The 26617-nt window shown below is 42.8% G+C and overlaps 1 pseudogene; it reads left to right on the forward strand.

Annotated features, from left to right (window-relative positions):
- The first annotated feature begins 1120 nt into the window (after window positions 1–1120).
- Window positions 1121–22054, forward strand: LOC140739648 (ubiquitin carboxyl-terminal hydrolase 35-like; annotated as a pseudogene).
- Window positions 22055–26617: the final 4563 nt, after the last annotated feature.

Genomic DNA, 26617 nt, shown 5'->3' on the forward strand with positions numbered 1-26617 from the left:
GGTTGTTGAGAAGGATGGGTCTGGCCGTTGAACGTCCCAGTCAACTGGATGCTTGGTGCAGCCACTTATAAGGGTTCAGTGGGGAAGGACCACATAGCAGGTTCTTTTGTTATGGGACAGGGAGTGACTGGGTATGGTGAGGAAGCTCCTGAGTTATTGCCCTAAGTGTAGCACCCAGCAGAGATTACTTAAGTAACAATAGATTTAGTGGCTTGAAGGAATTTAACTGAACACTACTTAATGCTTTTTTTAAAGCATAAAAAGGCATTGCAATGTTTGTTCTTGTAAATATTTTATTATAAATGAAGTTTACTTCGGAACAAAAATGCTTTGGGTGACATCTTCACTGACCATGCCCATCTCCAGTCACACACCATGTCGTTTGCAGTGGCCTGGCAGCATAGCCCATTGTTTAGGAGGCATTTACCCATCATCTTCACTTGGTAGAACGAGATGGGCAACAAATGTCTGCTTTGCCAGTGACAGCCACATTCCAAGGATGTGGAATATTTGAGGTTGACCAGAGTCCGAGGGTCTGGAACAATGCACTTGGAGGAAACGGAGCACAGGTGACACTGTACCAGTGAGTTTACACATGCATTTATCTTCTTCAAACACCCAGGAAATTAAACGTCTGTTGAGTAAGTCAGGTCATAAGTCAGTCAGAATGTGTGCTGACAATGTCAGAACCCACTTGCTGAGGAAAGACAGAGTCCAACGTAGAGATGACAATCAGAGTTTATACTGAAGAATTCCAACAGCAACATCACAAGACATGACATTCTCAAAAATAGGACCCTGCTATTGGCACTAACTGGGTTAAATATTAAGAGTAACATGGAATCCCCGAGCCTATCAGTGATAAGTTTAACAAGTTTAAACATAAAACACCCAGAGTCTGCATGACAAAGAGTGAGTCACTGAAAAAAAAGGAAAATAATTAAAAATTCACCAATTATGGTGCCCTTAAAAATCTCAGAGCCCAATTCTCTCCAGCTTGCCAGACAAGACCAAACAGTACTTTACAAAGTCATATTATAGTGATGGTGTTTCAAGTGTAGTTTTCCTTGTTAGTAGAGGCAGTCTGGTAGAAAAAGTTCTGGCAGGGAATCTTAGAGCAATGGGAATGGACACCCTGGACAATGTTGGGCCTCAGGAGAATTCCTGTGTTCTGGACGATGACAGGTACAGGAAGTATTTTTAGCTAAAGGAGCACATCTGCTGAATTTAGAGCTTGGGCAACAACAGTCCATCCACAAGGCTGAATGTTTCACGTGCAGAAGGCTTCAGGAGCTGGTCATCATGCAGCTAAAGTGAGTGTGTGCAGCAGGGAGACTAGGAGATGACCAGGCAGACTGGTGCAGGGAGATAGGTCAGCAGGACCGTGATAGGCTTTAACAAACAAACATCAACATTTCATTTTATCCACCACAGGTTATATTTAGTGTGTTCCACTTATAAAATATCCTGCTGTTACTTCCCCATGTTACTGTAACAACTCCTTTCAAACCTTTCAGCTCAACTGCAAGTACACAAGGTCAGAAGAAGCAGGAGGTGTCCCCTGAAAGTTCTCTTCCAAGCTACAAACACTCCCTACTTGGAAATAGATAAAAATATCTAGTCTTGGACCGCAGAAAAATTTCTACAAATGTAATGTGTTAGGGAGTTTCCTGAATGTTTAGCCTTTGGGAGAAAGTAGTGTAAACATGAATGGTTTGAGTTCGAAAAATGGTATGTGATGTGTGGCCATCCATGAGTTCACTTGAGTTTTATTTATCTCTATCTCTCAGCCAAGATATTAGTGCAGGGAGATTTAATTGTTATATTGAAACGGGAGCCAGTTAAGTATCTGAAACTGCTGGACTGTGGGGAGAAAGGCTGGGTCATGTAATGTTTTTAATATTGAGCTGGTCTGAGGTGAACAGGCCAAATGGCCTCACTTTCTGAGAGAACCATTCTGATTCACCATTATTTACCCTCTTATGATGACCTGTGAGTCTGAGACAATGAATTTAGTTCTGGCACCTCCCAAGAAAAACCTTCTTGTTTTTCTGCAGTTCATAAAGCTGATAATTGACTGATGTTCCCCTCCTCACATTAACATCAGTAGGAACAATGAATTGTTGTGGACTTCAGGAAGGGGAAGTTGAAGTAGCACATATCAGTCATTGAGGGATCAGCATTGGAAAGTGTTTTCAGTTTCATTCAAAAGGCGATGACTCAAACAGACAGTATCCATCATTAAGGTCCCATCATTCAGGACATGCCCTCTACCAAATGCTGTCATCAAGGAGGAGGTACAGGAGCCGAAAGATACACACCCAATATTTCAGGAACAACTTCTTCCCCTCTGCCATCATGTTCTTGAATGGACAATGAATCCCTGAATACTGCGACAGTATTTTTCCCTCTCTTTTTTACTACTTGTTTAGTTTAATCTTAATAATTCTTTCTCTCCCCAATGGGTGGTCTATATGTGTATTTTCCCCTCAATCTCTGGTTCTCAACCAGAGGCCTGGGAGTTTGAGTGTTCCGTGTGGATATGGGAACAGGTTGAAGGTTGGAGTGACCATCAACCACTACCTCTATATGGATGACCTCAAGCTGTATGCCAGAAATGAAAGAGGCAATGACTTACTCATCCACCTGACAAGAGCGTACGGCAGAGACATTGGGATGTCATTTGAACTGGAAAAGTGTGTAAAGAGTGTGTAAAGTGTGAACTCATCAATACTGAAGGAATCGAGTTACCTGATGGTGACATACCAAATGTTCAGGACAGCTACAAATACCTGGACATCCTGAAGACACATGAAAGCCACAATGAGGTCACAAGGAAGGATGCAACATCCAAGTACTTCTAAAGTGTGAGAAAGGTCCTAAAGATTGATTGGGAAGAACACGATCAGAGTCATCAACACATTCGCCCTGCCAGTTATCAGAAACCCAGCTGCAATAATGTGCTGGCTAAGGAACAAGCTGGAAGCCATTGACATCAAGACCCAGAAACAATCTCCAATACATGGTGCTTTCTCCAGAAGTCCAATATTGAGTGACTGCACACCTGCTGCAATAAAGGAGGATGAGGTCTTGGAAGTGTCAAGGCCACTGTCCTGGAAGAAACGTGAAACTTCTGTTAATATGTTAGGAAGATGGTCCTTAAGGATAACCTGCTTAGAGAATACCTCAGGCAGCAGGGGATATGGGAATGGAAGTGGGTGAAGCAGAGCCAGAGGACCAGAGGCCATGGCAGGACAAGTTGCTGCACAGAATGTACCATCTCCAGATATCAGAGGTGGCTGACATAAGAAAGTCCTACCAATGGCTGGAAATGGCAGGACTGAGGAACAGAACAGAGGTGCTGATCATGGCTGCACAAGAACAGACACTGAGCACAGGAGCAATAGAAGCAGGGGTCTATTAAACCAAACAAGACTCGTGATGTAGACTGTGGAAGGAATCAACTGAAACCATCCAGCACATAGTATCAGAGTGTAAGATTCAGACAGGGACAGCATACACAGCCAAGTTGCAGGAACTGTGTACAGGAACATCTGCACTGAGAATTGATTGGACACCCGCAAGATCAAATGAAGAACACCTGAGAATGTAATGGCGAATGACAGAGCTAAGATCCTGTGGGACTTCCAAATATAGACTGATAAGCAGGTATTGGTTAACCAATCAGACATAGTAATACAGGACAAGGAACGGAAGAAAGCAATGCTAATAGATGCGGCACTCCTGAATGATGGTAACATCAGGAAGAAGGACTATGAGAAGCTGGAGAAATACCAGGGCTTGAAAGAGCAGATACAAACAACATGGAAGGTTAAAGCCAGAGTAATTCCGGTGGTGATAGGTGCACTTTGAGCTGTGACTCCTGGACTGGGAGAGTGGCTCCAACCAAGCCCAAGAACAACATCTGAGATGCCTGTCCAGAAGAGTGCACTGCTAAGGATGGCAAGGATGCTGTGCTGAACCCTCAAGCTCCCAGGCCTCTGGTAGAGGACCCAAGATTGACAGAGAAATAGACGAACACACCACCCATAACAAGTGAGAAAAATTATGTGCCCCTTATTGAAATCTGTAATTTATTAAAATATTATGGATTGTAACATAATGTTGCTGCAAAACATCCTATTTCATAATGTATGCCAGTGATATTAAACATAGTTCTGATTCAGAAACATTCCCCTTATAGAAAATATTGACACAAAATTTTTAACATGGAAACTTACTGTAAATATCAGTGAACACCAGTTATTGTTTAGACAATACTATTGTTTGCTTCCAGTGTTTTAAACATAAGTTATTCTGCTTCACTCTATAGAGTCCAATATTTTCAATAGTATGAATACACTAATACAATCTGATAATAATATTCCAACTTGTTATCAATGAACTGTAGAATATTAAGACCCAAAATTCCAGTCATTGATAAAATTTAACCAAGATTTTCTGATCCTTGGAATGAAAATACTACTTTGAAGGTCAGCTGCACTCATTTCAATATAAAATGGTTGATTGGGTGAGGCAAGGCTGCTGGGAGTTGGTCCTGCAGCAGTTTACACTATGAATGGAGGAAGCCTGGAATGTAACAGTGAGAAAGTATTCCATGGAAAATTGGATATTAATGTTAATGTCGGAGAAACAACTCAATTTAATGATCAATTTTATAAATAAAGATTGGCTTGCAATAAAAAATACCTTTGGTTCAGTTTAGAGCAGCTGCTGCCTGGGTATGAAAATAGCAAACATCTGTGGCCACAGCAGGATATGAGCTGTTATTCTAAGGAGAGGGACAGCCCAGAATGCTTACATTTGTAATTTATATCAAATATTAGAGTTTCTGTTCTACCTGATATTATTTTAAGTATCTGGGAAGCACATGACCTTTAAAGGGACATGATCCCTGGTGCTACCCTTGAGTTATGGCAGTGAGAACAAGAATTCCTTCAGAAACTGTGCCATGTTGGTTGTCAGATTAACTCCACTTGACAGATTTGTTCACTGAATTTCAAGGGAAGAAATCTTAATGAGGTCTGATAATTTAACTGAGCGACAGTCAGTTCACCCCCATTAAAGAAATGAAGAGAGTTGTAGACTATGGCTTCTGTTCACTGCCATCTACTTTACATCTTCTGGGTAATCACTTCTACCGGTACGATCATTGACAGAAGAATCTTCCAAATGTGGATTGGTGAGGTTGAGGTCAAGTATGTTTCTCTCTGCTGTTGTTCATTCATTGCCTGCTGCAGGCTCTCACATGAAGCTCTGTCCTTCAGGACTTGGCCAACTCAGTCTGTGTTGTTGAAACCCAACCACTCTTGGTGACAGCCATAGAAGTCCCAGCAAACATTCTGTATTCTTGCTTCTACTAGTACTTACTCTGTGTTGCTCAACATGGGGAACATTAATTCATCCATGGAGGGAGGCCACGAGATTGTCATCAGGAGGAGTTCTCCATATCCATGTTTCTCTTGATGTTATGAGACTTCACTGTGTCTGGATTCAAAGCTCAAGACACCAAGAGCTCTCCTCCACCGTTGATACACCACTGTGCTCCCACCTCCAGAGAGTCCTTAGGACAAGACACACCCAGGATGGTGAGGGTGAAATGGCCATTTTGTCTCTCCTGCTCTTGTCTATTGCTGGAGTCACACTTTGCTTAATGTAATATCAAGCTACCCAGAAGCAGGACATTTCCGCAGGATGATGGATTTCCAGCATCTGCAGCATCTCTTGGGTTTATCATCATTGTAGAAGTTCCTCTGGGAAGTATACTCATTCCAGCTGTTTCAACAGTGACCTTCCTCCCATCATAAAGTCAGCAGTGGGGTGTTCACAAACATTTGCTGAATGTTGAGTTCCACTTGTACCCCCTCAGCTAATGTTTCAGTCCCAGCCTGTATGTCACTCAGAGATTGACAACATTCAGTCATGGGCTGATAAGTGACAAGTGATATTTGCACCCATCGAGTCAGGCAATGACTATCTCCAAGAACAGAGAATCTAACTTCCTAGTCTTGACATTCAATGACATTAACATTGCTAAATGCTCCAGCACGCATATCCCAAGTGTTCACGTTGACTGGAAAATAATGTGGACTATTGAAATAAATATCATTGTCCCAGGATTGGCTCAAAGGCTGGATATTCTGTAGTGGGTGACTCACCTCTTGGCATCACAAGAGATATTTACATGTTTTTATATTACGTAGGTAGAGATTTGGTGGAATATTTTCCACTTACTTGGATGAATGCAATCCCATCAATTCTCAAGAATCTCTGCATCACCCTGTATGCAGCAGCCTTTGTGTATAGTACCTCCAAAATTAACTGAAATATTCATTCCCTCCAACTCTTCCCATAGCAGCAGCAGTGTGGAAATTCTACAAGGTGTACTTCAGTTATTCATTCTCCTCTCAACCTCTCAACCACCAGCTAGACCACCTACAGCAGTGTTCTGCAATCTTTTTTAGCACAATGCCTCCCCTAAAGCACCTTCATACTTGCTAACCCTGCTCTTAGCCACAATGTACTTTCTGGCACCCCCATAGTTTAAAAACATATCTATCATAGACTGACATGAGAAAATCGAGTCTGCTTTAAATTTTTATTTGTCTTTAAACCTTGCAAACACAGTACCTGTACACTGTACAGCAGCCTTGATATCAATGTGATCCTTGAGCTTGATGGTTTCGAGCAAGAGCTGAAATATCTGCTTCAAGTTGTGACAGCAAAAGCCTTATGTCTCCTCATGTAACAACGTCCAAACAGTTTCAGGTTTTTTTTTGTATGTGGTTCACTGCACTGAAGCCACTTTCAACAAGGTAGGAGGATGGAAGTGCAAAGAAGACCGAATTGGTTCTTCTCCAGAGACCAGGGAACTTTGTATGAAAGTGTAGCCACATATCACAAAAGCCAACATTTTTGAAAAGCATTTTTGCTTCTTCATCATTCTGAATTTTGATAATTTCTTCTTACAAGTTCTCTTCCTGTTCTTCCACCTTGCAAAGAAATGGGTTAATGACCCAGTCTGGAATTTACAGATTGTTCAAATCCTTGAATCGATTCTGAAAATCTTTCTTCAGTGACTGCAGGTATAAGCAGTACTCTTGCAAATCAATGTCTGTGAAAGAGAGTTTCCATGTAGGGAAACTGTGAAAACATTCTTCTCCCAGTGTTTTGCTTACATGTATATTTCCAATTTTCTGATAGAAGTAGCTCAGTACTTCTTGCCTGGATTACATTAAAATTCTCACCCTGTAGTTTGCAGTTTCATATTTAGAATGCTCATTTTGTCATACAGATTGTCTAGGTATGCCACATCTCCATGTAGAAGTTTAATCTTGTTTCCCAAGTTCTTGTCAACTTTGAGCAAAAATTCAACCACAGTGTCAAAAAGTTTGAAGAAACATTTTAAGTAGCAGAAGTTGCACAAGAAATCATGCTCCTATTTGGAATACTTTTATCCTCAAAATACATTTTGAGCTCATAGATTAATTCTCTGTTGTTATTTGTTTTTATCTTTTTACAAAAGAGATTCTCTTCATAAATTTTTGCATTTTTGATAAACCGTACATAGGCCATTAGCAATGCCTCGTTGTTTTGTATAGTCAACTCATCCGGTTGTATCCCAAATTCAGTTTTTTGTAGCTCTGTGCATAGCTGATAATCAACGTCTTCACTCATTTCATCATTACAAGTAGCTACAGAATTATTACTCAGAGGAATTGATTTCAAAGTACTGGTATCTATTTTGAGAGTAACGGTGATCACTTCTGATACAGCAGGCATTATTAAATTTTCCCTAATAGTATGAGATTTTCCACACTTTGCTATCATTTTAGAAATGTTATAAGAAGCTACGACTCTACTACCAACCTATTGAATGCATCCCGAATGACTTCTATTTCTCCTAATGCCCTCTTAGGAAACATAACTCCCCCCATTGGGAGTCACTGGCCTAGAGGGATGCAGCAGATGCAGGCAAGCACCACCACCTGCAGGGTCTCCTCCAACTTGCTAACTATCACGTCCTGGAATCGTATTACTGGTCCACTACCAAAGCTCAGGAACATTCTCTTAGACATCACTGTCAGAATACATACACCAGTTTAGCAACAGTGTAACAGTACAGTTCACCACCAATGTTCACAGGTTCAGCAATGGATACTGGGCCTGCCAGTGATGCCCAAATTCCAGAAATTAATTTTTTAAATTGTGTTATCAATGTACACTCATTTGCACATTAACTGAATCAGTTTAATTCAGTTATATATATTATCCGTAAGAGCCAGATTCTTGCAGATTGGTTTGTATGTAAAAATGGAAGAAGGCAGGTTTTAAGATCGGTCATCTTCTTCCCCCCAACTCATGAGATCAAAAGTTCAATCACTTCCAGAATTGATTTACTATTGTCACATGCACTGAGGTACCATTACACAGCACATTGAAGTAGTACAAGGAAATACAATAATGGAATTCACAGTAACGTGTAGGAACCTCAGAGGAAGTGTAGTACAGGTCGACAATTAGTGCAAGATCAGAATGAGGTGGATGGCAAGGTCAAGGATCTATCTTATTGTACTAGAGAATCATTCAATTATCTTCTAACTGCAGGCAGAAGAGATTCTTGAGCCTGCAGGTACATCCTTTCAAACTTTTTTTGATTAGCTTGATGAGAAATGAGTTGAGAAAGTCTGTCTGACACAAGGAAGGAAGGACAGTGCATGGGGCACTGGATTGGCAAGCATAGAGTAAGTTGGAGGTTAATTTCTGGGATGAGTGGGTTAACTTGTCCTAAGCAGAAAAACAAATTTAAAAAAAAGCAAGATGTTGGGGGAATTCAGCAGGTAAGGCAGCATCTGTTGCAAGAAATTGACAGTAGACGTATTGAGTTGGGTCCTTTCATCTAGACTGAATGATAAGAGGGCAGATATCCAGTTAAAGGTGTGAAGGGAATGATGAGCAAGAGGTGACAAGTGACAAATGGATCAATGTGAATGGTGTGAAGGAGGGAAGACGTAGTGGAATAAGTGAATGGGGCATGGGCAGATGTTGTAGGTAGAGTAAGGGACAGAAATTGAGTGTTAGAAGATGGGGAGAGCTTAGGAAAAATGGGTAGACAAGGAAAAGAGAAAAATGGAAGAGAGCAGGAAAGTTGACTGGAAATTAGAGAATTCAGTTCTCATGCCATTAGGTTTTATTCTACCCAAGTGGCATAGAATGTGATGATCCTCTAGTTTGTGTTTAACATCAACCTGGAAGAGGACGAGGCTGAGCAGACACGCCAGTGTAGGAAAAGGCTCAGAGATTAAATGGCTGGCAACTGGGTGCTCTAGATAGTCATGGCAGACAGAACACAGATGCTCAGCAAAGTGATTGCCCAGTTTGTGTCTGGTCTCACCAATGCAGGAGAGGCCATATTGGGAGAACCAGATGCAAAAAGCAAGGCTGGATGTTTTGCATGTGATTTTGCATTTGCAAGTCTCACCGGGAACCAGATGTATGACCGTGAAAGGTACCCCCATCAGCAAGTCTATCAATTCTCTCTTAGCTCCCCCCATTCTCAATATTTATATTCCAAGAAAAAAATCATTAAATTTTCAGTATGAGAAGATCAAAGTTTTAGGACATAAAATCTGTGAACAAATGATTCAGTAAATTACCAACTTTGGTCTATGTAGATTTCTTGAATATTTAAAATACATTCCTGGGATTTGGGCATCGCTGTCAAGACCAATATCACTTACCCATCCCTCAATGGAGTGGTAAACCATGGACTGTTATCCTTCTGAGGAAGGTGATCTCACTGTGATGTTGGGGAGGGTGTTCCAGAAGGTCAATTGAAAGACTGGAGATACATTCAGGCCAGGATGCCAGTTTGAGAGGGGGCCTGAGGAGGTGGTGATCTTCTACATCGTCTGCACTTGTCCCACCTGGTGGCCTTGGCCACCATTTGGGAGGTACAGTCAGAGGATCTGAGTGTATAACTGGAGATTTTCCACCCCACAGCCACTGTGGGCAGTGGTGGAATGATTGAAAGTATGGAGGAGTTATTCCAGGAGGTGTAATCAAGAGGGCTACTCATCCAGGATGACACTGAGCTTCTTTCGAGTTATTGGGTCACAAAAACAACAATTCTGTCATCCAAGTTATTGGTATATAGCAGAAAAGAAGCGGTACCAAACAATCCCCTCAGAGCACAAGTTGTCACTGGCAGTCAACCAGAAATGGCTCCCTTTATTCCCACTTTTTGCCTCCTGCCAATCAGCCACGGCTTTATCCATGTTAGTGTCATTCCTGTAATACCATGGACTCTTAACTTGTTAAGCAGCCTCATGTGTGCACCTTGTCTACATCGAGGACTCCCTCTAATGTATGATGTTGAATGACATGACTGAGAATAAATCCAGAACAGCACTGATAGCTTAGTGCTGGGCATCTATGAGGCTCTCTGGACTATCAGCATCAGCAGAATTGTGTACTCCCATAAGCTATAACCTCATAGCACAGCACATCCCTGAACGTTCTACACTGGCAAGCTAGGGCATCTACTCCAGTTGAATGATGAGCACAGTAGAGATTCTGGGAGCAGCACTAGCCAAACCCAACACTGATGAGGTCTCAGCATGGAGAAAACACAGCTTAGCTTCATTCCTCTGTTCTTTTGATTGCAATAGAAAGGGAAACAAGCTCTGAAAATGTAATTCACCACCACCCAATTAAACCATCAGCCCTGATTAACATTTCCTTCCAAATTCAGTGAATAAACCTGGGAGGTAAAGTTACTCAGACAACCAACATGACAGAATTTCTGAAGCAGTTCTTGATCTGAATGTCACAATTCAAGGAGAGCATCAAAGATAATGTCCCTTTAAACAGCCAGTGCCTGATCAATTCTTAAAGTAAAAAAGTGTAGAACAGAAACTATAATATTTGGGTAATGTCATATAAAAGGCAGATAGTAACGTCTTGGCTAAGTTCTGGCCAGTCCCTCACCTTAAAATAACAGTTCTTTTCCTGCTGGGGCTGCAGATGATTTTTCTTGTGGTTAATTTAGGTTAGGTTTAAATCAGTGGTTGCTGGGTGAAGGTCTGGGAGGGCCAATTCCATGCAGTGTGTCTGAAGAAACAAAAATAAATACTTTGTACACAGGTGTATGTGAGATGAAACTAGTAGAGACTGATTAACTTTGCACAACACAGGCTGTTGGACTAGCAGTTGGAAGACATGAACAGCTTCTTTGGGAAATACTTTCATTATCATTTTGGAAGGACTCTGGTTTTGTGCATTCACTGTGTGTCCTGCTACATGTTTCCAGAACTTCTGTAGAGTCAATTAACCTGCAGGCTCTGGAGCAATACAACAGAAAACCTGATTCTTACCGTGGGTTCTTAAATCAATGCTCTCTTGTCGTTGAATTACAACCTGGAAGGTTCTCTCAGACAGGAGTAAGGTGGCCGATATAATTTCCCTCTTCTTGGCCAGGGCCCTTTCATGAGCAGTAGCTTTATGACAGAAAGATGCTCCTGTGTGTTCTGATACAAATTTCTTCCTAAGAGTTGGGGGAGGGTACATTTTTTCAACCTGCTGGGGTTCAGAGACACCCAGCAGACTCCTCCAGCTGCATCAGGGTGTGCGATCCATGGCTGACTATTCCATTGATTTCCGTATCCTCGTGGCAGAGAGTGGTTGGGACAATGAGAATCTGATTGCTCTATTCAGACAGGGATTAAATGACCAGCATTAAGATGTTCTTGCAACCAGGGACCAGGTAGAATATTTGGAGGAATTTATGGACACGGCCATAAGAATTGACAACCATATTTCTAGAAGAAAGAGGTGATGTGGCGATTGGGGCACGACTGCGCAAACGCATGGACATCAGCCAGTGAGAACAGTGAGAAGAGTTTAAAAGGAGACAGCTTTTTCAAGAGGGTGTCGGAGTAGAGGGAGACAGAGTAGGAAGGCTTTGGCTCAACAGGGCTTTGGCGATAATAGGTTGGGGCGAGGTAGGTTATCTGTGCAGATTACGGACAAGAAGTATGTGGGTGAGGCCGGTGTTCAGTGCTCGGTGTCAGATGTGGGAAGTCTGGGAGACTCCCACCCTCCCGGACGGCCACATCTGCGCCGGGTGCGTCGAGTTGTAGCTCCTTAGGGACCGCCTTAGGGAATTGGAGATGCAACTCGATGACCTTCATCTGGTCAGGGAGAGTGAGGAGGTGATAGAGAGGAGCTATAGTCAGTTAGTGACACTGGGGCCTGGGGAGACAGATAAGTGGGTAACAGTCAGGAGAGGGAAGGGCAGGAGTCAGAGACTGCAGAGCACCCCTGTGGCTGTACCCCTGAACAATAAGTACTCCTGCTTGAGTACTGTTGGGGGCGGGGGTGGCATACCTGGGGGAAGCAACAGTGTACCTCTGTACCTCTGGCACAGAGTCTGGCCCAGTGGCTCAGAAGGGTAGGGAAAGGAAGAGGATGGCAGCAGTGATAGTGGACTCTATAGTTAGGGGGTCAGACAGGCGATTCTGTGGACGCAGGAAAGAAGCACGGATGGTAGTTTGCCTCCCAGATGCCAGGGTCCAGGTTGTTTCTGATTGTGTCCATGATATCCTGAAGTAGGAAGGTGAACAGCCAGATGTTGTGCTACATATTGGTCCCAACAACATAGGCAGGAAAAGGGAGGAGGTCCTGAAAGCAGACTACAGGGACTTAGGAAGGAAGTTGAGAAACAGGACTGCAAAGGTAGTCATCTCGGGATTACAGCTGGTGCCATGTGACAGTGAGTATAGGGATAGAGTGAGGTGGAGGATAAATGCAGAGCTGAGGGATTGGAGCAGGGAAGCAGGGATTCAGATTTCTGGATCATTGGGACCTCTTTTGGGGCAGGAGTGACCTGTACAAAAAGGTCAGTTTGCACTTGAATCCAAGAGGGACCGATATCTTGGCGGGGAGGTTTGCTGAGGCTATTGGGGAGAGTTTGCTAGGGGTAGAACCAAACTGAAGAGAGGGAGGAAGAAGCAGTTGGTTCACAAACAGAGAAATCTTGGAGACAGTGTGAGAGGGAGGATAGGCAAGTGATAGAGAAAGGACATGCACAGGCCGATGATTTGAGATGTGTCTATTTTAATGTAAGGAGTATTATGAACAAAGCGGATGAGCTTAGAGCATGGATCAGTACTTGGAGCTATGATGTTGTAGCTAAAACATAGACTTGGATGGCTCAGGGGCAGGAGTGGTTACTTTGAGTGCCAGGCTTTAGATATTTCAGAAAGGACAGGGAGGGAGGCGTGGCACTGTTGATCAGAGATAGTGTCACGGCTGCAGAAAAGGAGGAAGACATGGAGGGATAGTCTATGGAATCTCTGTGGGTGGAAGTTAGGAACAGCAAGGAATCAATAACTCTACTGGGTGTTCTTTATAGACCACTCAATAGTAACAGGGACATCGAGGAGCAGATAGGAGCAAGAGGCTGAGAGTGAAGGAGTAAAGCAATCTCGGAGAGAAGTCATTTTTAAAAAAACTGCTTAGGGAAAAGACGCTGGACTGCACAAACGTGTGACGTAGAGCGCCAAAGGTTTAAAAAGAAGACCACCATATACAGCAGGCAGTGTTGAGAGTGGGCAGAGGAGTGAGAGGGAGCACAGTGGGACGGCTTTGGCTCAACAGGCTTTGGCATGAACAGGCAGAGGCGAGGGTAGGTTACAGGAAGTTTTGTTTTGTTTTGTTTTGTTGGTTTAGAGAAGAGAGAATGCCAGACAGGATGTTGGAATGCTCCTCTTGCAGGATGTGGGATGTCAGGGAGACCTCCAGTCTCCCTGACAATGACACATGCAGGAATTGCATCCAGTTGCAGCTCCTAACAAATTGCGTTAGAGAACTGGAGCAGGAGCTGGATGACTTTGGGATCATTCGAGAGAATGAGGAGTTTATAGATAGTAGTTTCAGGGAGGTAGTTACGCCAAAGGAGCAGCGCACAGGTAATTGGGTTACCGTCAGGTGAGGGAAGAGGAAAGGGCAAGCAGAGCAGGGTTCCCTTGTGGCCATTCCCCTCAACAATAAGTATAACCAATTTGGATACTGTTGGGGAGGGGATGACTTACCTGGGACAAGCTGCGGCAGTTGGATCTCTGGCACTGAGTCTGGTTCTGCAGTGCAGAAGGGAGGGGGAAGAAGAGGAGAGTGGTAGTGATAGGGGACTCGATAGTAGGAGGTACAGACAGGAGGTTCTGTGGTCGTGACAGAGATTCCTGGATGGTTTGTTGCCTCCCGGGTGCCAGAGTCAGAGATGTCTCTGATTGCATGCACAGCATTCTGAAGTGGGAGGGTGATCAGCCAGATGTCATGGTACACATCGGTACCAATGACGTAGGAAGAAAGAGTGAGGAGGTCCTGAAGAGTAAGTATAGAGAGCTTGGTAGGAAGTTAAAAAGCAGGACCTCAAGGGTAGTAATCTCAGGATTGCTACCTGTGCCACGTGCCAGTGAGGGTAAGAATAGAATGCTCTGGAGGATGAACACGTGGCTGAGGAACTGGTGTAGGGGGCAGGTTTTCAGAGTTCAGGATCATTGGGACCTCTTCTGGGGCAGGTGGGACCTGTACAAGAGAGACGGGTTACACCTGAACTATAAGGGGACCAATATCCTTGCAGGGAGGTTTGTTAGTGTTATTGGGGAGGGTTTAACCTAGATTTGCAGGGGGGTGGGAAATAGAATGCCAGAGCAAATAGTGGAGTGGGAGTGAAAATAAATGATGTTAAAATTTCATGCAAAGTCACAAATAGAAGGGTTGTGTCTGGTGGTAACAATCTTCCAAGCTGTGTCTGATGAGCTGAGGTGTGGATTGACACATGGAATTACAACATTATAGCCATTAGTGAAATGTGGCTACAGGAGGGGCAGGACAGGCAGCTTAATGTTCCAGGGTTGCAATGTTTCAGACGTGATAGAGGCAGAGGAATGAAGGGTGGGGGGGGGGGGTGGGGGGTTGGCATTGCTAGTCAGGGAAAATGTTACAGCAGTGCTCAGGCAGGACAGATTAGAGGGCTTGTCTACCGAGGCCATATGGGTGAAGCTGAGAAACAGGAAAGGTACGTGCACATTAATGGGGTTGTATTATAGACCACCGAATAGTCAATGAGAATTGGAGGAGCAAATCTGCAGAGAGATAGCAGACAACTGCAGGAAACATAAAGTTGTGATAATAGGGGATTTTAATTTTCCACATATTGATTGGGACTCCCATACTCTTAAAGGTCTAGATGGGTTAGAGTTTGTAAAATGTGTTCAGGGAAGTTTTCTAAATCAATATATAGAGGTATCGACTGGAGAGGATGCAATATTAGATCTCCTGTTAGGATACGAGTTAGGGCAGGTGACGGAAGTGTGTGTAGGAAAACACTTTGGTTCCAGTGATCATAACACCATTAGTTTCAACTTGATCATGGATAAAGATAGATCTGGTCCTCGGGTTGAGGTTCTAAACTGGAAAAAGGCCAAATTTGAAGAAATGAGGAAGGATCTAAAAAGCGTAGATTCGGACAGGTTGTTCCCTGGCAAGGAGGTCATTGGTAAGAGGGAGGACTTCAAAGCAGAAATTTTGAGAGTGCCGAGATTGTATTTTACTGTCAGGATTAAAGGCAAAGTGAATAAGAATAAGGAACCTTGGTTCTCAAGGAATATTGGAATTCTGATAAAGAAGAAGAGAGAGATGTATGACATGTATAGGTAACAGGGAGCAAATAAGGTACTTGAGGAGTATAAAAAGTGCAAAAAAAAAACTTAAGGAAGAAATCAAGAGGACTAAAAGAAGACATGAGGTTGCTCTGGCAGTCAAGGTGAAGGATAATCCAAAGAGCTTCTACAGGTATATGAAGAGCAAAAGGATAGTAAGGGATAAAATTGGTCCTCTTGAAGATCAGAGTGGTTGGCTATGATATGGAACCAAAAGAAATGGGGGAGATCTTAAATGGGTTTTTTGCATCTGTATTTACTAAGGAAACTGGCATGGAGTCAATGGAAATAAGGCAAACAAGTAGTGAGGTCATGCAACCTATACAGATTGAAGAGAAGGAGGTGCTTGCTGTCTTGAGGCAAATCAGAGCATATAAATCCCCAGGACCTGACAGGGTATTCTCTCGGACCTGGAAGGAGACTAGTGTTGAAATTGCAGGGGCCCTGGAAGATATATTTAAAATGTCAGTATCTACGGGTGAGGTGCTGGAGGATGGAGGATAGCTCATGTTGTTTCGTTGTTTAAAAAAGTCTCTAAAAGTAATCTGGGAAATTATAGGCCAGTAAATTCGATGTCGGTAGTAGGTAGTAGAGATAGGATCTACAAGTATTTGGATAGAGAGGGACTTATTAGGGAGAGTCAACATGACCTTGTGCATGGTAGGTCATGCTTAACAAACCTATTAGAGTTTTTCGAGGAGGTTACCAGGAAAGTGGATGAAGGGAAGGCAGTGGATGTTGTCTACATGGACTTCAATAAGGCCTTTGACAAGGTCCCACATGGGAGATTAGTTAGGAAGATTCAGTCACTAGGTATACATGGTGAGATATTAAATTGGATTAGACATGGGCTGAATGGGAGAAGCCAGAGAGTAGTAGTGGAGGATTGCTTCTCTGAGTGGAGGCCGGTGGCTAGTGGTGTGCCACAGGGATCAGTGCTGGGTCCATTGTTACTTGTCATCTATATCAATGATCTGAATGATAATGTGGTGAATTGAATCAGCAAATTTGCTGATGATACAAAGCTTAGAGGTGTAGTGGACAGTGAGGAAGGTTTTCAAAGCTTGCAGAGGGATTTGGACCAGCTGGAAAAATGGGCTGAAAAATGGCAGATGGAGTTTAATACAGACAAGTGTGAGGTATTGCACTTTGGAAGGACAAACCAAGGTAGAATAAACCAAGGTAGAACAGACAAGGTAAATGGTAGGGCACTGAGGAGTGCAGTAGAACAGAGGGATCTGGGAATACAGATACAAAATTTCCTAAAAGTGGCATCTCAGATAGATAGGGTAGTAAAACGTGCTTTTGGTACATTGGCCTTTATAAATCTAAGTATTGAGTATAAGAGTTGGAATGTTATGGTGAAGTTGTATAAGGTATTGCTGAGGCCGAATTTGGAGTATTGTGTGCAGTTTTGGTCACCAAATTACAGGAAAGATATTAATAAGTTTGAAAGAGTGCAGAGAAGGTTTACAAAGATGTTGCCGGGACTTGAGAAATTCCAGAGAATGGTTGAATACGTTAGGACTTTATTCCCTGGAGTGTAGAAGAATGAGGGGAGATTTGATAGAGGTATATAAAATTATGATGGGTATAGATAGAGTGAATGCAAGCAGGCTATTTCTACTGAGGCTAGGGGAGAAAAAAACAGAGGACATGGGTTAAAGGTGAAAGGGGAAAAGTTTAAAGGTAACATTTGGGGGGGGGGGCTTCTTCACACAGAATGTGGTGGGAGTGTGGTATGAGCTGCCAGATAAAGTTGTAAATGTGGGCTCACTTTTAACATTTAAGAGAAACTTGGAGAGCTACATGGATGAGAGGTGTATGGAGGGATATGGTCCAGATGCAGGTCAGTGGGACTAGGCAGAAAAATGGTTTGGCACAGCCAAGAAGGGCCGAAAGGCCTGCTTTGTTGCTGTAATGTTCTATGGTTCTATGGTTCTATGGGAGACAGATTCTGGAAAGGTGTAATAATTACAGGGTTCTCGTGGTGGAAGATTTTAATTTCCCAATTATTGATTGGCATGTCCCTAAGAGCAAGGGGTTTAGATGGGGTGGAGTTTGTTAGGTGTGTTCACGAAAGTTTCCTTACAAAATGTGTAGATACGCCTAAAAGAGGAGAGGCTCTATTTGATCTGGTATTGGTAAATGAACCTGGTCAGGTGTCAGATCTCTCAGTGGGAGATCATTTTGGAGATAGTGATCACAATTCTATCTCCTTTACCGTAGCATTGGAGATGCATAAAGTCAGATAAGTTAGGAAAGTGTTTAATTGGAGTAAGTGGAAATATGAGGCTATCAGGCAGGAACTTGGAAGCATAAATTGGGGACAGATGTTCTCAGGGAAATGTATGGAAGAAATGCGGCAAATGTTCAGGGGATATTTGCATGGAGTTCTGCAGAGGTACATTCCAATGAGACAGGGAAAGGATGGTAGGGTACAGCAACCGTGGGGTACAAAAGCTGTAGTAAATCTAGTCAAGAAGAAAAGAAGAGCTTATGAAAGGTTCAAAAAACTAGGTAATTTTAGAGATCTAGAAGATTACAAGGCTAGCAGAAAGGAGCTTAAGAAAGAAATTAGCAGAGCCAGAAGGGGCCATGTGAAGACCTTGGCGGACAGGATTAAGGAAAACCCCAAGGCATTCTACAAGCATCTGAATATCAAGAGGATAAGACATGGGAGAACAGGACCAATCAAGTGTAACACTGGAGAAGTGTGTATGGGACTGTAGGAGACAGCAGAGGTACTTAACGAGTAGTTTGCTTCAGAATTCACTACAGAAAAGGAGCTTGTCATTTGTAGTGATGACTTACAGTAGACTGAAAAGCTTGAGCATGCAGATGTTTAGAAAGAGACTATGCTGGAACTTTTGGAAAGCATCAAGTTGGATAAGTCACCAGGACCAGCTGAGATGTACCACAGGCTACTGTGAAGGTAGAGCAGTAGAAGTAGTATATATAGATTTCAGCAAGGGATTTGACAAAATCACTCACACAAGGCTTATGGAGAAAGTAAGGAGGCATGGGATCGAAGGGGACATTGCTTTGTGGATCCAGAAGTGACTTGCCCACAGAAGGCAATGAGTGTTTGCAGACTGGTCATATTCTGCATGGAAGTCAGTGACCAGTGGTGTGTCTCAGGGATCTGTTCTGGGACCCCTGCCCTTTGTGATCTTTCTCAGTTACCTGGATGAAGAAGTGAAAGGATGGGTTAGCAAATTTGCTGATGACACAAAGGTTGGGGGTGTTGTGGATACTATGGAGGGCTATCAGAAGTTACAGTGGGACATTGATAGGATGCAAAACTGGGCTGAGAACTGGCAGATGTTCAACCCAGTTAAGTGTGAGTTGGTTCATTCTAGCAGGTCAAATACAATGGCAGAATATAGTATTAATGTTAAGTCTCTTGGCAGTGTGGAAGATCAGAGGGATCTTGGTGTCCAAGTCCATAGGACACTCAAAGTTGCTGCACAGGTTGACTCTGTGGTTAAGAAATCATACAGTGCATTGGCCTTCATCAATCATGGGATTGATTTTAGGAGCCGAGATGTAATGCTGCAGCTGTATAGGACCCTGGTCAGACCCCACGTGGAGTACTGTGCTCAGTTCTGGTTGCCTCACTACAGGAAGGATGTGGAAACCATAGAACGGGTGCAGGGGAGATTTACAAGAATGTTGCCTGGATTGGGGAGATGCCTTATGAGAATAGGAACTCAGCCTTTTTTCATTGGAGTGACGGAGGATTAGAGGTGACCTGATAGAGGAGGAGAAGATGATGAGAGGCATTGAACTTGTGGATAGTCAGCTGCTTTTTTCCAGTGCTGGAATGGCTAGCATGAGAGGGCACAGTTTTAAGGTGCTTGAAAGAAGGTAGAGAGGAGATATCAGGGGTAAGTTTTTTACGCAGAGAGTGGTGAATGCATGCAATGGGCTGCTGGCGATGGTGGTAGAGGCGGATACGATAGGGTCCTTTAAGAGACTACTGCACATGGAGCTCAGAAACATTGAGCGCAATGTGTAACCTAAGGTAGTTTCTAAGGTAAGGACATGTTTGGCACAGCTTTGTGGGCTGAAGGGCCTGAACTGAGCTGTAGGTGTTCTGTGTTATGTGTTTCTGTGAGTTCAACGGGAAGGCCGGTACTCAGAACTACCCAATGCCTACCCCAGTACCTCAATCCGATAACCAACATATATTCCGCATTCATCTCTTGAAGATCCCATGGAACTTGGAAGAGCCCGGGTCTCCCCAGCAGAGTGAGAGTGATGTATAAGGTAGAGATGTTGCTTACACTGTGGTAAGTCTGGCCATTTCTGTGTTACCTGCTCTGAGCTGTTGGGAAAACTCCAAGGACCATCCATTGAGGGAGGAACTGTAATGGTTAGTCTCAAGACTTCCTCCCACTTTATTGAGTTTCGGAGTGGTTTTACCATCCCTATTATCTTAGGGGCATAAGTATTCTGTGAGAGCCTTGGTCATCTCTGGTTCAGCAGGGAATACTTTGGACATCAGACTGGCAGACAAAATCCAGTTTCCTACAAAGCACTCAATCATCCTGGAGTGTAGACCATCCTTGGTTATCCATGGTTACATCTTTATAATAATTGTATTAACTGGTGATCTGACACCATTCAGAGCTGCTCGACCCTATGCTAGGATCAGTGTCTTCCTTGAGGTTCTGAGACACCTTCTCCTGCTTCCAAGAGGCCTACCTGATTCTGTTGAGTGAAACATAGTTCTAGAAGGATGTGAATGTATTTGGTGGATCATCAAATGCATTGACCACTGTGGTTCAGTATACGCCATTGGAAATCATGGATGGGATCATTGAAAACTTGATTAATGATGACTGCATAATGGATATAGAAAGGGTGACTGTTTTGACCAATATGACTGTTTGGCTTTGATGGCCCCTTGCCAATAACATTATTAAGTGGATAATTGGTTTTCTGAAATGTTTGGCTACTGTGAAAAAGTTCAGCATTTTAATTGAAGTCTCAGTTTCAGTAATTCATTGGGTGCTATCAAGGCGCTTTTACCCAGTTGTAAGAGCAGGAGCACTTGCTGTGCTGAAATAACTTGCTGGGCTTTTTCCCAGGGCTGAAATGGCTAACACTCAGGGCAGAGTTTCAAGGTGCTTGGAAAAAGGTACAACAGGGATGCCAGATGCAAGTTTTTTACCTAGAGAGTGGTGGGTGTGTGGAATGCACTGCTTGTGATACAATGCATTCCATGATATCAACCTCCAAAGAAGAGTCCAACTGTCATATGTGTTGTTGACAACAAATACCTGAATTTGTGCATTGCATGATCTTCTGCTTTTCAGCCTTCCCTGACCTATATTATTCTGTCATACAAGCACTAAAGGATTTACCAATTCCAAATGAAGTAAAACAAAACAGCTACTGTGTCAGAATGTGTGAATGTCACAAAATAGTACATTAGAAGCTTTGTACTCTGGAATTGTTACGAGATTGGATGCAGGAAAGATGGGACTTGCTGATCTGGGCAATACCCACTACATGAAGAGTGTCGTTCAGGTCCTTTTCATGTTTTCTGACTTCAGGCATGCTGTTTTGCTACTCAAGGAGAGTGAATCACAGTCATTAATGATGAAACTTCAATGGTTATTTGTTATCCTGAAACATAGCCAGAGATCTGGCATTCTCCCAGCATCTTCTTCAAAGCTTCATCTCCTCCATGGTTTAATCAAGGTGTGCAACAAGGACTTCAGAGTATATAAGATATCTATTGGAAAGCTACAAGAGGAGGAGTAGACATGTAAAGGAATTCTCATGGACAGAGACATTCACACAGTGAACCTCGTAGAGAATTTTGAGATTTAAAGGAAACAAAAATAGAAAGAATGCTTGTTGTGAAGATGGTGACTAGGATCCTTTGTCATTGTTGTAATGTTTCCATCTGAGAGGAAGTTTATACAGATCCATCCCTAACATTTATGTCACCTAACAAGCTCCTATAAATGTGTGGTCATTCAGGTGACTCTAATATTTCAATGAAGATTACTCGTGCAGACAATTTGGTATCACAAGCTGAACAACACATGACTGTTAAGTTTCCAAATAAACAGACACAAACAACATATAAGGAGTTTTCAGTGCAAGTATTAATCAGTTCCCATCAAAAAACAAAAGAGGAGACTGCAGCATTTAGAATTAGTTCCTTGTTACAGAATGATCTTACAGGGGCCTCCAGGGGAAAAAAAATCTGTGACTCAGCAAATTGTAGATCAGTGTCTGACCTCAGTTATCACTTTCTTACACCAGAAATGGTGCCAGGTGATAACAGATAATTAAATGTAGGAAAATGGTGAAATTGACAGTTCTGAGGAAATCAGGATATAGTATTGATGCATATGTCAATGTAATGGAAAAAGTTGGGGAGGGATGCATGAGTAGGATTGGACTGAGGACTGATCCACTTAACCAACAATAAGACAGGCATAGCTGGGCGCATTTGAATACTTATCGTTTTGAGCTTCTGGAGTGTTGGTGATGTTGTCCTCATCCAGACAACTGGAGAGCATTCCATAACACTACTGACCTGAGTCTTGTCAGTGGTGGACAGGATTTGATGAGTTAGGAGATGAGTTACTCGGTACAGGATTCCAACATCTGATCTGCTTTTGTAGCCATGTTGCGTACTGTATGTGGTTACATCTGTATTGTGTGAATGGTAAGACCCATAGTACAAAAGTACCAGTTGGGACCAGGCAGCTGGAAGACATCAAAATGTTGAAGATGAGGTATCCTGGATATATAAAGTTCACCGAGTTGTACAACACAGTACCAAACTCTTTGTCCTAACTGGTCCATGCCAACCAAGATCTCCATCCAAGTTAGTCCCATTTGCCATCGTCTAGCCCATAACATTCTGAAAATTTCCAATCCATGTACCTGTCCATCTTTTAAAAGTTGTTAGTGTAAGTGTCTCAACCCCTTCCTCTGGCAGTGCATTTCACAAAGATGCCATACTTTGTGTGTAAAAAAAGTTACCTCTTAAGTTTAAAGATTCATGATTCAAGATTGTTAGATTGTTTAATACCATTTCCTGTGCAGAGTATAAGGGAAAACACAAGAATTGTTACTCTGGATCTGATGCAGCACAAAAGCCCCATGAGAGATAAATAACACAGTAATAATAGTTAAAAACAATTAGTATAAATACATGAGATAGCTTATATTCATTGATTGATTGTATGTCAATAAAGTGATGCCAGGCTGTACATAAGGTGACTGACAAGAATTAAAGAAGAGGTAGAGGGGTTGACCCACCTTACTGCTTGGGGAAAGTGACTGCGTCTGAGTCTGGTGGTGTTGGTATGGTTGTCATGTAGCTGCTCCCTAATGGGAGTGGGACAAGCTGTCCAAGGGGAGGGTGGCTAGGATCCCTTATGATATTACTGGCCCTTTTCTGGCACCATTCTGTATATATATCCTTGATGGTGGGTACGCTGGTGTTGGTGATGCATCGGGCAGTTTTGATTATCTGTTGTAGAGCCTTCCTGTCCACTGCAGTGGAGTTCCCATAGCAAACAATGATACAGCTTGTCAGGGTGCTCTGTACTGCACATCTGTAGGATGACGTGACTATAGATATGCAAAGTACAGCTCTCATTTGCCTCTCCAAAAAGTAGAGGTGTTTATGAGCTGTTGTGACAGTGTAGGATGTGTTCTTGGAGCAAGTGGATGATGTGGTCTCCCAGGAGTTTGAAACTGCTTCCAGTTTCCACTGCTGTGCTGCCATGTCAATGGGATGTATGAGTTCTGCTAAAATTGGTCATCTCCTTTGTCTTGCTGACATTTAGGAAGAGGTTATTCACTTAGCAACTGTCTCGACCTCTTCCAATTCCTCTCTGTAGGCTGCCTCAGCACTTTTATTGATGGGCCCCACCTCGGTCATGTAAGGTGTTCTCTCTCAACTTAAATCTATGTACTCTTGTGCTTAATTCCCCAAAACATGGAAAAAAATACAGAGTGCATTCATCCTATCTATGCTCTTCATTGTCTTGTACACTCTCTGTGATCACCTCTCAGGTCTAACCTGACTAACCTCTCCCTATAACTCAGTCCCATAAGTCCTGGCAACTTGTAAATACTGCCAGTAACTGCATTCTTTCCAGTTTAATAATATCTTTTGAATAGCAAGGCAAAAAACATTGAACATAATATTCCAAGTGTGACCATAGCAGCATCCTGTACAACTGCACCATGGCCTCCCAACTGTTATACTCATTGCTGTGGCTGATGAAGTCCAATGTGTCAAAAGCATTCTTTACCACCTAGTCTACCTGTGACTCCACTTTCAGTTAAGCTTGTACTTGCACTCCAAGATTCCTCTCCTCACCATCACTCCATATTCATGTGGAAGTTCGACTTAGATTTGATCTTGCAAAATGCAATGCCTTGCACTTATCGAAATTAAACTCTATTTGACATTCTTTATCAGACTTTCCCAGATGATCGAGCTGCCCTTGTAATTATTAATAATCTTCTTCATTATTTACTATTGATCATGTCTTGTATGTTCTTATTCAAATTGTTCATATAGATGACGAACATCAATGGGTCCAGCACTCAGGAACATCAGGAATGGTTAAACCTCTCAGCTTCAACCTTTGTGTGCCCCAATTTTCCCTCTTTCTCTGAGAGCATCAGGAACATCACTCTCACTGACCCAGTGACCCCTCTTCCCAAGGGAATCCAGACAGTGAAGGTGGCAGACAAAAGCAAGTGAACTCATTTGGCCCAGTGCTGCCCTCCTCACACAGCCAGCAATCAGGGTCACTGACAGACAGCAGGAGTGTGGACATGCTGGCTGTGCTTTAACTTGTAATCTGAAGCAGGGACACTTCAAATAGAGCTGTAGTCAGTCTAAACCTATGCCAAGCTTCTGAAGGAACATTTGGAATACCAAAGCCAGAGGACTTATAAAGAAAAATACAGGGGCAGGGGCATGAAGAGAATGACAAGAGATTTATGTTAAAAGTATGACCATTTGGATGTCTTGACAACAAGGCAGTTGGGGGCTTGGAAAATGCACCAAAGACTTACAAATAGAAAACTAAGAGCGGAGACAGTGAAATAGAGATAGAGGCACGTGACACAAATGATGAGAGTTTTAAATTAGAGACAAGGTATCAAATTAGGGCAAGTATAGATGGATAATCGATCAATGGATCCTGATGGGGCATCTCAATTGTATCAATGAAAGTGATGGAGAAATTGCTGGCAAGGACAAAATTTGTTGCCCTTCTTTATTAGGATTAGGCATTCCTGTTGGGCTGCCTTCTCAACCATCAAAAATTTGTATCATGTATCATGCGTGTACAGTGATATAGGGCTGGATGTTCTGGTATTCACAGCAGAGATGACAAAGAAACTATTCAGGATAATGACTGACATTGGGGTGAGGAAGTGGAATCTAGCTCGTCTTCATCCCAAGTGTTGGTCTGTCTTGCCCTTTGTGATGGTGTTAATGATTTGTATTAATGATGCTGCTGAAGAAGCCTTGTAGTGAATCTCGATCCCCACTCATCCAGATGGATTCCATCCAGGCTCAGACACTGTAAAACTGCTGGATTTCACTACCTGCAGTGTCATCGATACTATAATCAGCTGTGTAATCAGTTCTTCAGCAGTTTGTTCCGGAGTGGGGTAGAATAAATCTGTTGTTATTCCTCTGCTTCACTGCCTCTCCAATCATTATCCCACAATTGATCAGAACATAGTTTGGACTGCAACTGCTTTTGGCAAAATAGCACAGAGTAAAAGTGAACTCAACCAATTGCAGGGCTGGCCAAGTTCCACCTTATTCCCATTTACTTCCTACAGAGGCAGTGGGCTGTGCATTGGGAGGATAAACACTAGGATGCTTAGGTAGCCTGACAGAAAGTCAGACAGTGCTGATATCTCACAGCTTCAGCAACCTGGATTTGGTTCTGAGCTTGCCCATGTGAAATTTGTATGTTCTCTGTGTGACCATTGAGCTTCCCACTGATGTTCTGTTTTCCTTGTACAGTGCAGATATGGTACTGTAGATTGCACCTTATTGCAATGAAGCAACAAAAGAATCAAAGGATATTTAAGGCATGTGTGAGTTAAATAGAACTGGCATCAATGGGGTTACTCTATTGGGAGGTTGTATGGACCCAATGGACTGAATGGTTTCATTAGATGTTTACCTAAATAACAATTCCACAGTTTCTGCTATAATATTTGATTACTGACATCTTTTCAGTGGGAAATTATGACAAATGATAATTATTTTCCTCCTGTAGATGGGCTGAGATATCATGAACTGAGAAGTTGGTGTGAGATCTCTCTGATGAAATTGAAGGGTCTTGACCATTGTATCATGGTTATTTGGTGAATATGTTTCTTTTTCCCCACAGACTTCGGGCTGCAATGCTTGTGATGTGGGAAATCAAACCTGGGATCCGACTCAACACAATAAATGAGGGAGCACTCAGAAAGGGAAATCCTTCCTCTGGGTGATGATGCTGCTTAGCTTAGATTCAGTGTAATAGATATTCCATCAGCTGGACAACTGCTGACAACTCCACTGAAGATGGAGTCATCTGATTATTTTCCTTTTGATGGAAGGAAGATTCTACATGCTACTGCTAGTCATATCTGAGCTGGCACCGAGCTGCCTATCTATGGAACAATAGATAGATTAGATCAGAATGGTCCAAAGGATGGCTATTTTGAAGTGAGGTCTTCCAGTCAATGATGTGCCATGAAAGCATGTAGGTAGATTTCCTCATGAACATTGACTTAGGAGAGGAAGTAGATTGCTCAGCCCCTTGAACCTGCTCTGCCATCGAACCACATTATGACTGATCTTGCTGTAA

This window comes from Hemitrygon akajei, chromosome 16, assembly GCF_048418815.1.
Source record: "Hemitrygon akajei chromosome 16, sHemAka1.3, whole genome shotgun sequence".
NCBI lineage: Eukaryota > Metazoa > Chordata > Chondrichthyes > Myliobatiformes > Dasyatidae > Hemitrygon > Hemitrygon akajei.